This window comes from Pantherophis guttatus, chromosome 6 (assembly GCF_059756535.1).
Source record: "Pantherophis guttatus breed Tessera chromosome 6, ASM5975653v1, whole genome shotgun sequence".
NCBI classification, from domain to species: domain Eukaryota; kingdom Metazoa; phylum Chordata; class Lepidosauria; order Squamata; family Colubridae; genus Pantherophis; species Pantherophis guttatus.
The window spans coordinates 66858970-66871135 of record NC_142068.1 but is presented as its reverse complement, the minus strand read 5'-3'; the positions used below and the strand labels follow the sequence as shown (position 1 = coordinate 66871135).

The 12166-nt window shown below is 37.5% G+C and overlaps 1 protein-coding gene across 2 annotated transcripts in view; it reads right to left on the bottom strand.

The window, feature by feature from the left end:
• The window catches only part of ADGRA1 (adhesion G protein-coupled receptor A1), a 397321-nt gene that overhangs the window by 127927 nt on the left and 257228 nt on the right, over window positions 1–12166 (bottom strand). The window lies entirely within an intron of this gene.

Sequence of the window (12166 nt, the reverse complement as noted above, 5' to 3'; positions counted from 1 at the left end):
GGTTTTTGGATTTCTGGTAAGTAAAACTGTTATTTTTATTTCTGCTAACTTACGGTACATTTTATATTAAAAAAAGTAGACTGCAAACAAAAATAATGGCAATATAACTGGTAACAATATAGCAAACAATATTCAAAGAGACAACTAGAGAGAAGAAGCTGCCGGAAGTGCTGCCACATTTGAGGGAACCCATGCAAGATGGAGACTCATCACTTCCTGCCTATTTTCCCCTCTTCCAATAATTCTCCACTGTCACCACACACTCTCCTGTTCTGACCTATCCCATTCTGGTCTGCCTGTCTCCTTTTCGCAAAGTGGCTGTTAACAGCTGTTATACTACTTATTCCTTTCATTGCTTGCACATGTGGGCGGTTTTACAATACAGTGTGCTGGCTTAGGTCCATTTTTCACCCTCCAGCCTTGACTCTGAGGGGGCCTGTTTACCATTTGTTGAGTATTGTCAGCCATATTTGGCAAACCAGACCAAGAAATCAACTCCACAGGAAGGCTAATACTACTTCTCTTGAGTTTGGCTGTAATAAAAGAATTCAGCAAGTCTGATTTCACTGTGTTCCATCCTTCTTATACTCCAGTGAATTGGGGGGGGGAGGTATCTGCCTTATCTGCTTCCAAATGTTATCTGGACATTTTGAATTTAGGAAATGATTAAGTTCATATCACCTTGATAATGAAGCTTGGACATCTCTGCCAAGATCATCTACAAGCACATTAGCATGCATGCACCCACATGCATACATGGGATAAAGAAAGTAGCCAGAACATATTGGTTTGCTACTACTTGCCACTTATTTACTTTTGCTCTCCATACGTCTCCCTTTAAAAAAAACAAATTCGGTGGGAGAGTTTGAAGAAGAACAAAACAAGATACATCAAGGACAACTGATGCCAGAAGATAAAAGCCAGTGAATGTAGCTAAACCTGAGCAAGGACAACTAGCAGTCTATTTTTTTGGGCATCAAGGTAAATTCCTAGAGTAGCCTCCTGCAAAACATAGGACTACATACCCAGAACAAATTGGGTAAGCTTCTCTTCTGGTCCAAATCCCTTCCCTCCACCTCAGTGGATTTACTGTAATTAGAATCTCAGTTAAGCTCTCCTGCTAGAGAGCTTTAAAGGGAGATTGTTTCTTCCAGGGTGGAAAAATCTGCACACAACCTCTTCTCCCATTCCGATTGTTGTACAGAAATGAATATACTTCACTTTCCGTGTGGGAAGCAGTTTAACTAGCCTTGCTGCAGAAGCACATTAAAAGGACTGCTGTTGGGATGGTGTGGGATGGCGGTTGAAAAGTTTCCTCCCATATCAGGGATGGGCAGAAAGTCTATTATTGAAGGGGTGTAACTTAACAGCAGGGGGGGTCTGATTGACCCTACAAGCTCTAAGCTCTGTGTTGAGTCTAGAGGACCATTAGATATTTTCTGTTTTCACTTTTCAGCACATAAGAAAAAGAGAAAGGAGGTGTTTTTTTTTTTACATGATTAACACCCAATAGAATTAATTAGATTTCATAAGAAAACTATCAAATGGACTGGTAGCTCCTGTTGGTGAATAACTTTGGTAACTTGATCTAATGCAAATGTAAATAGAATTCCTTCAGGACTATTCTTAAGGGGAAGAATATAAGACTTGGTCAAATAACTATGGGAGAATGGCAAAGGGAAGAATGTGAGCATCTCAAACAATGCAATTCCAATAATCCTAAGCATCCATAATTATCTGAAAATGGCACAAGAAAAACCAATGGACATCTTCATAGAATAGGGAAAGAATATTAAAATTTACTCCAACAGGAAATAAAGGTATGAATTAAGCATGAAAAGCATGATACAGAATTTGAATCTTTTCCTTGATTAAGTCTAATAATTAGTTAGACCAGAAAATGATAGCCTCTTGAATATATTCTAACAATTAATCTAATGCAGTGTAGATTGCTATTAGAAATAATAAAACACAGAATTCTGAAAGAGAAAAGGGATGGGTAATTTTTCATTATGGAAACTAAAAAAATAACACTATTTGCCACCCGCAAGCATGGAAGCTGGACTTCCAAAACGGATTCAAAATGCTTCAAATCATGATCACCAATGCCCACAACTGCCTGGAAAAAATACAAATGCATCATCAATGAACAAAAAAACCACATGCCTCAACTCCATCGGATAAGACCTGACAGACACCTTAGAACACACAATCCACAGGAATGCCAACAAAATACAAAACCAAAAACACAACTCACTACAAGAGAAACACAATGCCTTCACCCCAAAATCAAAAGACAACAACTCAGAACTATCAAAAATCTATCCAGCAGACTTCTCTCTGATGATGAAAGACTGTCCTCAATTTCAACTCAACTACAAAGATGCTGACCTCATTGAATTCCTTGACAATCTCAAATCCATTCTAAAAACGCACCACTGGATCAAAAAACACAAGAAGACATCAGACAAAGAATCATCCTCAAAGTGCAATGCAAAGGATAAAACAAAACACTCAGCCAAAGAAGAGAGCACTAAAGTCACTAAAACAAGACAAAAGCATCATCATCCTACCGGCAGACAAAGGCAGATTGATGGTAATAATAGACAAAACTGACTAACACCACTAGAGAGAAAGCACATGCAACCACAAGTCTCCTCTATGCCCAGATTCTATGGACTCCCCAAAACTCACAACGCAATTGTGTCTCTATCTAGAACACCGATGTACAAACTAGCAAAAAGCCTGCAGAGGAAACTCAGACACCTGGTCAATGACTCAACCCATTCAATAAACTCCCCAGAACAATTTCTTCAATGTATCAAACACACCAAGATCAACAAGGAAAAAATCATGGTCTCCCTTCAATATCACCACTATCTTCACCTCGATTGATATCGACCTGACTAAATGAACCATATATCACCTACTCACTAAACAGCATTCCCACAAAGATGATGCCACCGCAGAAAACTCCATGTCCACAGAAACCATCATGAAACTCCTGGATCCTATGCCTCAACACATACTTCCAGTTCAATGGGAAAATCTATAAGGTACCCCGATCGGATAACCCATATCAGGCCTAATAGCAGAAGCTACACCAAACAGCACCAGTTCTATTGGAGCAATGCAAAAATCATTGGCCAAGCTACCACCCACCAGACTTATGAGTTCATCAAAGCCTGGCAGTTCCCCCAAAAAATCCACCAATAGACACATTGACCTACAAACACCCTACGAACCCTTCAGAATCCAAATTAACTCCACAGCCAACCAGAGACAGCACTGACCTTCAGCCAACCCACGCAAGCCCTCCCAACCAGCAGTTCACCTCCCAGTGATCCTCACCTGATGTAACCTCCCCATCATAAAACCCATCACAAAACTCTCACTGATGACTCACATCTGACTCATCACAAGACTCATTACAAGACCCTCACCTGACACACCTACACCTGACCCATCACAAGATCTACTGACCACACGAAGCGCTTATAAACAGAACACTGACACTGACATCCCATAAACTCTGCTGAAGATGTTACCCAGCCTGGTAATGAAATGTTCAGAAACCAACCCACAAGCTTGGAGAATGAATCTTCACCCTCATTCTGCACCCAAGCTACAGATATTCGCCACTGTTGCAAATAACACTATATTTGTCTTAGGACAATTTATGATTCAAACAGATTAAAATACAATGACCACATGTACTTTAAAAAAATCCAATTTCACTTATTTCAGAAAGGAAACCAGGGTAAATAGAACTAGAAAGAATACACATAAAGCTTCCAGACAAATCATAATAGGAGTCAGAATATATTTTGTATACTCATTTTCCTTTTATATGGTTTACTATTATTTTATAATGGTTTTCACTAATAGTTTGTGTTTCTGACAGCAATATGCTTTCTTTTTTCTGATAAAGCAATATTTAAAATGTTCACAGACCTAAATGTCTGAGGGCTTGCCTTATCAGGAAGTGTAATTCCTCTAAGGCTTTTATGAATTTTACTAATCTACGACGTTACCTATGTGTGTTCAGTTGAAAAAAAGGCATGTGCAAACTGGAAGATCTCTAGCTTTCAATCATATCTTTAATTAAAACATAAAATTAATTTTTCCAAATGATTCTTCTGCATTCTCTACCTAGATCTTGTTTTGGAGCCACTTAATAAAACTAATGCATCAGTGAGCAAAGTGCATGCAGTTTTGCAATCTCGTGGTTTCACAATGTTGTTCTGTGCACCTGAGTGGAAAAATCAATTATTTAAGAGTCAAGAGCTAGAAGAGACTCTTCAGAGAGTGAACAAGGGAATGTGTTTGTGTGTGGGGGCAGTGGAATCAATAATGAAAACAAAAACCCTACAAATGTGTCCCTTGATGTCAGCTGAAAGGCTAACTAAGATGAATAACTAGATTTAGTATCCTGAAGAAAGTAGTTTAGGAAATATTAAGCTATGTGTGTCAAACCATTTATATCAGGCTCCCGCCCCCCCAAATTCCTGTCTTGCTTTGTCTGCATTTCTTGGCCTCTGTATTTATGAAACAAGGTTAAGAAAACAGAAATGGATTTACAGAATTACCATAATTACTCTCACTCTCTTTCCTCAACATCTGTAATATTATCTCACGAGAAACATTTATAATGTCTACTTTAAAAAAATAAATAAATCTGGAACAGGATGCTTTAGTTAAGGTATCTGTAAATTTTAACAACATTCCCCAAAATTGATATATAAATGTAATTTTTATCCTTTTAAGAAAGCATAGCGCTAGGATGGAAATGACGAATATTCTTTAACAGAATTTGCAGCAAATGTTGAAATTCAATGAAAAAGAGCTTAACCATTTAAAAAAAGTCACAAATGATGTATATGAAATGAACAAAACCTATTTTGATTTTCTGCTACATAAAACATGTTACTCTTACTTTGATTTTTAACTATGCTGTGCTTATTAGCATGCTTCATAAGGCCATTACATTGTATCACTTATTTAGATAGACAGAAGTCTAATGCATTATAAAGTTAAGTAATTTGTCTATTTATAATCTAATTTATGCAACTGTGAATAATTTTATTTGACTTCCATTTCCCTGATTGACTGATGCCAAATAATCTGCCTGATTTTTAAATGACAAAAAAAAAAGTTATATCAATAAACCAAATTGTTGCATCTAAAAGTGCATGGACAGAACATCATTTTATTTAGCAACACTGATATGGATAATGCTATATATTTGTAAAGCACAAAGCCATGCTTTATTCACCAACGTAGTGTCTGTATTACTCACCAAGTGGAATTAAAAACTGCACTACAGTTACCATGACAACCAGCTGTCTGCAACATACAGCATCAGTTTGGATTTGTGCAAACCATTTCTAACAAAGATTAAAGTCAACAAATTCAGTCCCACCCTGAGGTAAAACCTGGTTTAGGAACAAACAAATAAAATTATAGAACTGAACTGATTTCAATTCCACATATTTTCCTTTTGTTTATTGTAATTATGGGTTAATGACTTTGATCATAAACTTATGGGTAAAACGAAAAAGACAACCAATTAAACAAATAATCCAGGTTGAGTGAAAAACCAATTCAGAATCCAATCATTTCCAAGTATAATAAAGGAGTTTCACAAACTTGAATCCTTAACCCACAAATCACATTATTATAGAAGCTGTGTATTAAGTGGAAATAGATGTCTAACACCAATATTTACAACTTTGTTTTATGTCCATGTGATTAAAAAAGAAATATAATTGTGAAAGAAGGTGCTATTTATTCTGCTTTTTCTTTTTCTTTTAAAGAAATTTGCAAATTAGCTGCTAAACTGAAGACTAAAGCATTGTACAACTAAATGAATAATTTAGACCAAACTTGTTAGGAAAAGTCAACAAGTCCAATATATCACAGTATAATATTTATCATCTAATTACGTTGTAAAATACTGTATAGATTTTCTTTCACAAAGTCAGAATATTATTATGCACTAGAAGAAAATCCGGTACTATTACTTTCTTTACTTTCTTTTCAAAAGAGAAGAATCAAAAGGAATAAGAGGGCTAAATTCATGTGTCAATTTCCTACAACCTACAGTACATGGTTCTTATGCTTTGAAAATTACTCAAAAAAGGTGCTTTGGGAGATACTGTGTACCACCTTGAGCTCCTAAAGGAAAAATGAAGGCAGACAAACAGTCAGACAGACCTGATTTAAAAGGTTTCTTTTCAGACAAAGATTATTGCCACCACAATTTGTTTAGTGCAAATACCAACATCTGCTCTCTACTTTCTTGCCTTTTTTCTAGTTTAAAAGTTTTTTCTTTAGTTAAAGAAAAAAAACAACAAAATCTCAGTTTAATAGATTTGCATAACACAACCTAAAATACAATTTTTATCTTGAAAGGAAATGTGCATTTTACATATAGTGTATATATTTTGCATACATATATATGCAAAATGTCTAAGAATAATCAAAGCGAAAAAAGGCATGAAAATTATTTACAAACAGAATACACCAAAAGTAAAATAAATGCTTATTGATTGACTAGCTAAATACCCATGCTGCGCTTTGAAACTATGCAATTTGGCTTGATAAATCAACACTTAGAGTTTGAAAATTAATGAGTAGTTATGATCGGCCTCTCCTCTCCTCTTCTCTCCCTCAGGCTTGCCCCACAGAAGCCTCTCCAGTCCTCTCCTCTTCCCTTCTCTCCCTCAGGCTTGCCCCATAGTTCCTCTCCTCTCCCCTTCTCTTCCTCAGGCTGGTCCAACAGAAGCCTCTCCTGTCCATTCCTCTCCCTCAGGCTGGCACCATAGATCCTCTCCTCTCCCCTTCTCTCCCTCAGGCTGGCCTCATAGATCCTCTCCTATCCCCTTCTCTCCCTCAGGCTTGCCTCATAGATCCTCTCCTCCCCTTTCCCTCAGGTTGGCCCCACAGAAGCCTCTCTTATCCTATCCCCTTCTTTTCCTCAGGCTGGCCGCATAGATCCTCTCCACTCCCCTTCTCTCCCTCAGGCTGGCCCCACAGAAGCCTCTCCTGTCCTCTCCTCTCCCTTTCTCTCCCTCAGGCTGGCCCCACAGAAGCCTCTCCTCTCCCCTTCTCTCCCTCAGCCTTGCCACAGAGAAACGTCTCCTATCCTATCCTCTTCTCTTCCTCGGGCTTTCTAGTCCCTTCTCTCCATGAGGCTTGCCCCACAGAAACCTGTCCTATGCTATCCCATTCTCTCCAGAGTTATTTTCAAGTTGGGAGAGGGAGTAGAACATCTAACTAATTAGCATCAGAACATGTTATAATAATATAGGAAATACTAATGCTCTGATGGCCATTTTGAAAAATCCTTTCTTAGTAAGCACCTAGAAGCCAAGAGGAACATACATGGCAAATTTCAAGTTTGTAGGCTTTACTGTTCTGGAGATTTTGTGATTAATGCGTGAGTGGTTTTTGCTTTTTTATATATATAGATTAGAATAATTACTAGTGTTGGCTGATGAGCAAGCAGACTTCAGAACAGGACAATGAACTTTAGATCAATATATTATTCCAAATCAATTGGTGGAAATATATTTCAATTTTGAGATTCACTTTTTGATTTCATCTCAAAAGAGACTGTGTTGGAAAACCTTAAATAAATATATGTGTTACTTTCTTATACTGATCATAGTGCAATTATAATTAAGAAAGAAATCAAATGAACAGCAATTGGGCTTCTTTCAGCCTACATCAGAGGTGAAATGCTACTGGTTCTCAGGTGCACAGGTAGTTAAAAAAAAGCTACCAGTTCGTCTGAACTGGTATTTCCGATGATCAGCTGTGCCGCGCGATTTATATTTGCTAGAAAGCAGGAAATCCTGCTTTCTAGCAAATATAAATCGCGCGGCACAGCTGTTCCCCCCTCACTGTTTTACTTACCTTGTTAAGCCTCCTTTTTCCGTGTGAAGCACACGTTTGGTGTCTACTGTGCATGTGCATGCGCGCATTGTGCTTTTGGCGCACACCGTGCATGCACAGGCAGAGAACGGGGGGCAACCTGCGGAGGATTTCACCACTGGCCTACATCCCCATTTTATAATTACTTAAATGAACTTGAATTTTAATCCCTTTTAATCATTATATCAACTCAGTAAGTGAAGCCCTAACAAAAAGTGAAATCAATTTAACAAATAAACCAAAGTCTATTTTGCTTTACACAAAAGATGTGTTTATCCTCTCCCTAATAAAGGTTGGTCTTTAATAGAATTTATGAACTTTAGAAAAACTAAATTTTATTTATAATAAAATAAAAGGGATCATATTAAAAATGACATGCTAATAGCCTCCATTATTGGAAAAACAAAGCAACGAGACTGAGAAATTTAAGTCCTTAAAAATTATGAATCATGTTCCAATCCTACAATACATGGAAATAACAAAGAAAAATTATTTCATTGGAAACTTGCACAAAAAGATTTGCCAAAAAGTCTTGCACAAAATCAGATGTGCCAGCACCATGAAAATAATTGCAGCATGTTCCTACTCCAATTACATTTTTCAAGGCCAAAGTGCTGAACTGAACACTTTAATGCACACAAATCTGTGCATAGAAAGATGCAAAAAATCTGAAGGGAATCCAGTCCAGGTTCTTAAGAGCAATGTTTCATGTCCATCACTGCATTTCCTTTGCAAGCTTGAGGCTATAGCCAGGCTGCATGTCAATTGAGGTTTGTATGCGGATCTGCTGAATAAAATACTGGCAAAAACTAATTTTGTGGTGAGAGATCCTGATCCCACCTGATATTTGACTCCAAATATTTAGTATCCTATTATGATTTATGTTGACTGCTAATTTAGCATCCTACGACTATCACTGAGTGCTTTATCTTATGATTTAAGATGATTGTATTTTATGATTATGATCATGATTTATCACTTGTTGTTTGTATGTACGCTGAGAGCTTGTGCACCAGGGACAAATTCTTTGTGTGTCCAATCACAATTCTATTCTATTCTATTCAAATGGAAAAATCGCCTTGGAATGATCCTATAATGAATTCTCCATTCACTCACTGGTAACAATTGTGTCAGAGACGGTTTAATGCTAAAAGGTTAAACAATACACCCTCAATCCAGATATATAGAAGGGTATGGACAAAACCTCTGACTATTGACCTTTGGAAAAGGCCTTTATCTATCTCGAAGTGTATACAAAATCCTTTATTTCTTTCACAAAAGAGTTTTACTCTCATCAGGCTGAATTACTCTCATCAGGGTTTCTGGAAAGGAAATATACGGTAGCAACCTTGCCCTTCCTGTGTAGAGGTTGTTATGGAATTAAAATCAGATCTTCTGCTAAGGTGTCTATTGTATCACACAGGTAGTCTTTATTTAATAACCTTAATTGGCACTGGAATTTCTGTAACTAAATAATGCAGTTGTTTGGTGAAACATCCTATTACCACACTCCTTAGTAATGGCAGTTCGGTTAGTCCTGGTTGCAGTTGTTAGGCCAGAACCATGCCATCATTAGGCCAGTACCTCACACTTCTCCTACCATGGTTCAACTATCCGCTTCAACTATCCCCATGTCCCATCTCTGCCCTTTTAGCCACCTTAAAGTCTTCTGTCTCTTCTCCCGGCTGAAATTTATCATTTTTTTCTTTGCGCTACTGATGAGGTGCACCCAGCCAAGGCAGCTGCTATCTCTTTGTGGAGGCCACATGAGGCTTCCACAATGCCATTCCCTGTCACCCAGTGGTGGGTTTCAAAATTTTTTACTACCGTTTCTTTCTGTGGGTGTGGCTTGGTGGGCATGGCATGGCTTGGTGGGTGTGGCTTGGGGGTGTGGCAGGGGAAGGTTATTGCAAAATCCCCATTTCCTCCCGATCAGCTGGGACTTGGGAGGCAGAGAATAGATGGGGGTGGGGCCAGTAAGAATTTTTACTACCGGTTCTCCGAACTACTCAAAATTTCCACTACCAGTTCTCCGGAACTGGTCAGAACTTGCTGAAACCCACCTCTGTTGTCACCCCAGGAGACCTCAGACAACCTCGGGACAGATAGAGGATGCCTCAACTGGGCATATATCAGCAGCAGAAGGAAGAACATAGGGAAGATAAGCTGAGAGCAGCATAATGCAGGACAGCATTATGAGTTCAGGGCAGTCAAAAGGGTAGAGATGGATGGGACATAGGCAGGTGAGGGTTGTTGAAATTCACTCTGCAATCATAAATATGGGTTGGGTTGGCAAGTGCCCAAATTTTGATAACTTGACCATGGAGATACTGAAAAGGCTGCAGCTTCAAGGACTTGTAATTACCATTTGTTCAGCTCTGTTGTAACTTTGAACAATCACTTAATGAATGTTGTTAAGTGAAGACTTCCTGTACACTGGGTCCTGAATTAACATCACCCTCCTAGTAAATCACCCCAAGTGTTCCATAAAAAGCATTTTTTCTATTGGCTGATCAATCCATAGAAATTTCAAAAAAGGTAGCAAAATATTGTTCAGTCACCATTGTACAAGCCAATTCTGGACATAATTAAATTCTCAAAGATTGTTTCATGTCAAAAACCAATTAGTTATATTTTTCTCTTTTAATATTTTAGTTTATAACATGTCTGTTGTTGACGTTTCCCAGAATTTGGGTCTATAATTGTAAATTAAATTTCACTGATTGATTGTGTTTCACATTGATTGCAACATATATATGAAATGGGGGGGCTGGAGAGAGAGAGAGAAAGACAGTGAGAGAAAGAATTTTGTGCAATGCTCAGTTAGTTTATCAAACTAGGCTTGCTAGGTTGAAACTAGAGATTCTCCACCTAATACCTAACAAATGTGTGAAGGTGAGATTCTGCATAAATGTGTGCAAATCCCCGACCTCCGTGCCTTCCGTCGTGCGCTGAAGACCCTGTTATTCCAGCAAGCCGGTCTGATGGGACAATAATTTTAATCGGGTTTTAAATATGGGTTTTTAACATGGTTTTATAAGGGTTGTAGAATGGCAATTTTAAATTCGGCCAAAAATTGAATTATTTTAATATGGTTTTTAAATTTGTCTTGTATATTGTTTTATTATGGCTGTTCACCACCCTGAGTCCTTTGGGAGAAAGGCGGTATAAAAATATAATCAAATCAAATCAAATCAAATCAAATCAAATCAAATCAAATATGCAAGTGTGTATACATAATTGCCAGAAGCCAGTTATTTTTTGAACTGCTACTTCAAACAATCCGTATTTATTTATACTAATCAAATGAAAGTACCTCATAAAGAGAAGTGTACAGCATACAAATGTATGTAGACATACATTGTCTTCTCTCTCTTCAGCAAAGAGCAAAAAAAGATGACAGAGCAGAATACAGATGGGTTAAGAGGAAATAATAATGACAAAATGAAAATAGAGATTAGAGGAAGAGAAAGGACTTCTGAACAGGAAATGAAAGGAAAGAGAGAAAAGGCCTTTAAAAATTAATTTGGCTTGAAGAACTTCTTACGCAATTCTTTTTTTTTTTAACAGACTCTTGTTCTCTACAAATGTATGACCTCTTTCAATTCATAAGTAATTATCTTGGGAAAAAATTCCAAAAGAATAAACAGGATACATATTTTAAATATTTAATCTGCAATCCTAATTTTATTTATATTTATGTGGGAATGTGTAATTGCAATTGGACAAGATTTATGAGCAACCATAGATATTTCCTCTACATGTTGCAATAGACTACATGTTGCAATAGACATGCAATAGTTTAAAACAAGTATGTAACAGGACCTTTTTCTGTTATGGCATCCAGACAATGTGAACAATGTGAAATACCTTTCTTGGGAGCTCAACCTGGCAGTCACTACAGAGATTCCATTAGTACATTAAAAAAAGTACTAATATCACAGATAGTAAACTCATTTTTATTACTCTGTTTAACTTCTAACTGTCTGTATGAGATAATTTTCAGAGGTACAACAGATACATTTCCCCTTCTTTATTGCTGAATCAGTGGAATGGATATAAGACAAGCTCACATGCAAGGAATCTGAAGGGCTGATGACTTCTTCATGTATAAATTTTGCAAATATAGGGTTGAGCATGCTTGAAAAATGATTTGGAAATAGTGCCCTTAAACGCCCAGGAGCTTTTCTGCTTCTCTTTACTGTTTCTGTACACACACACACACACA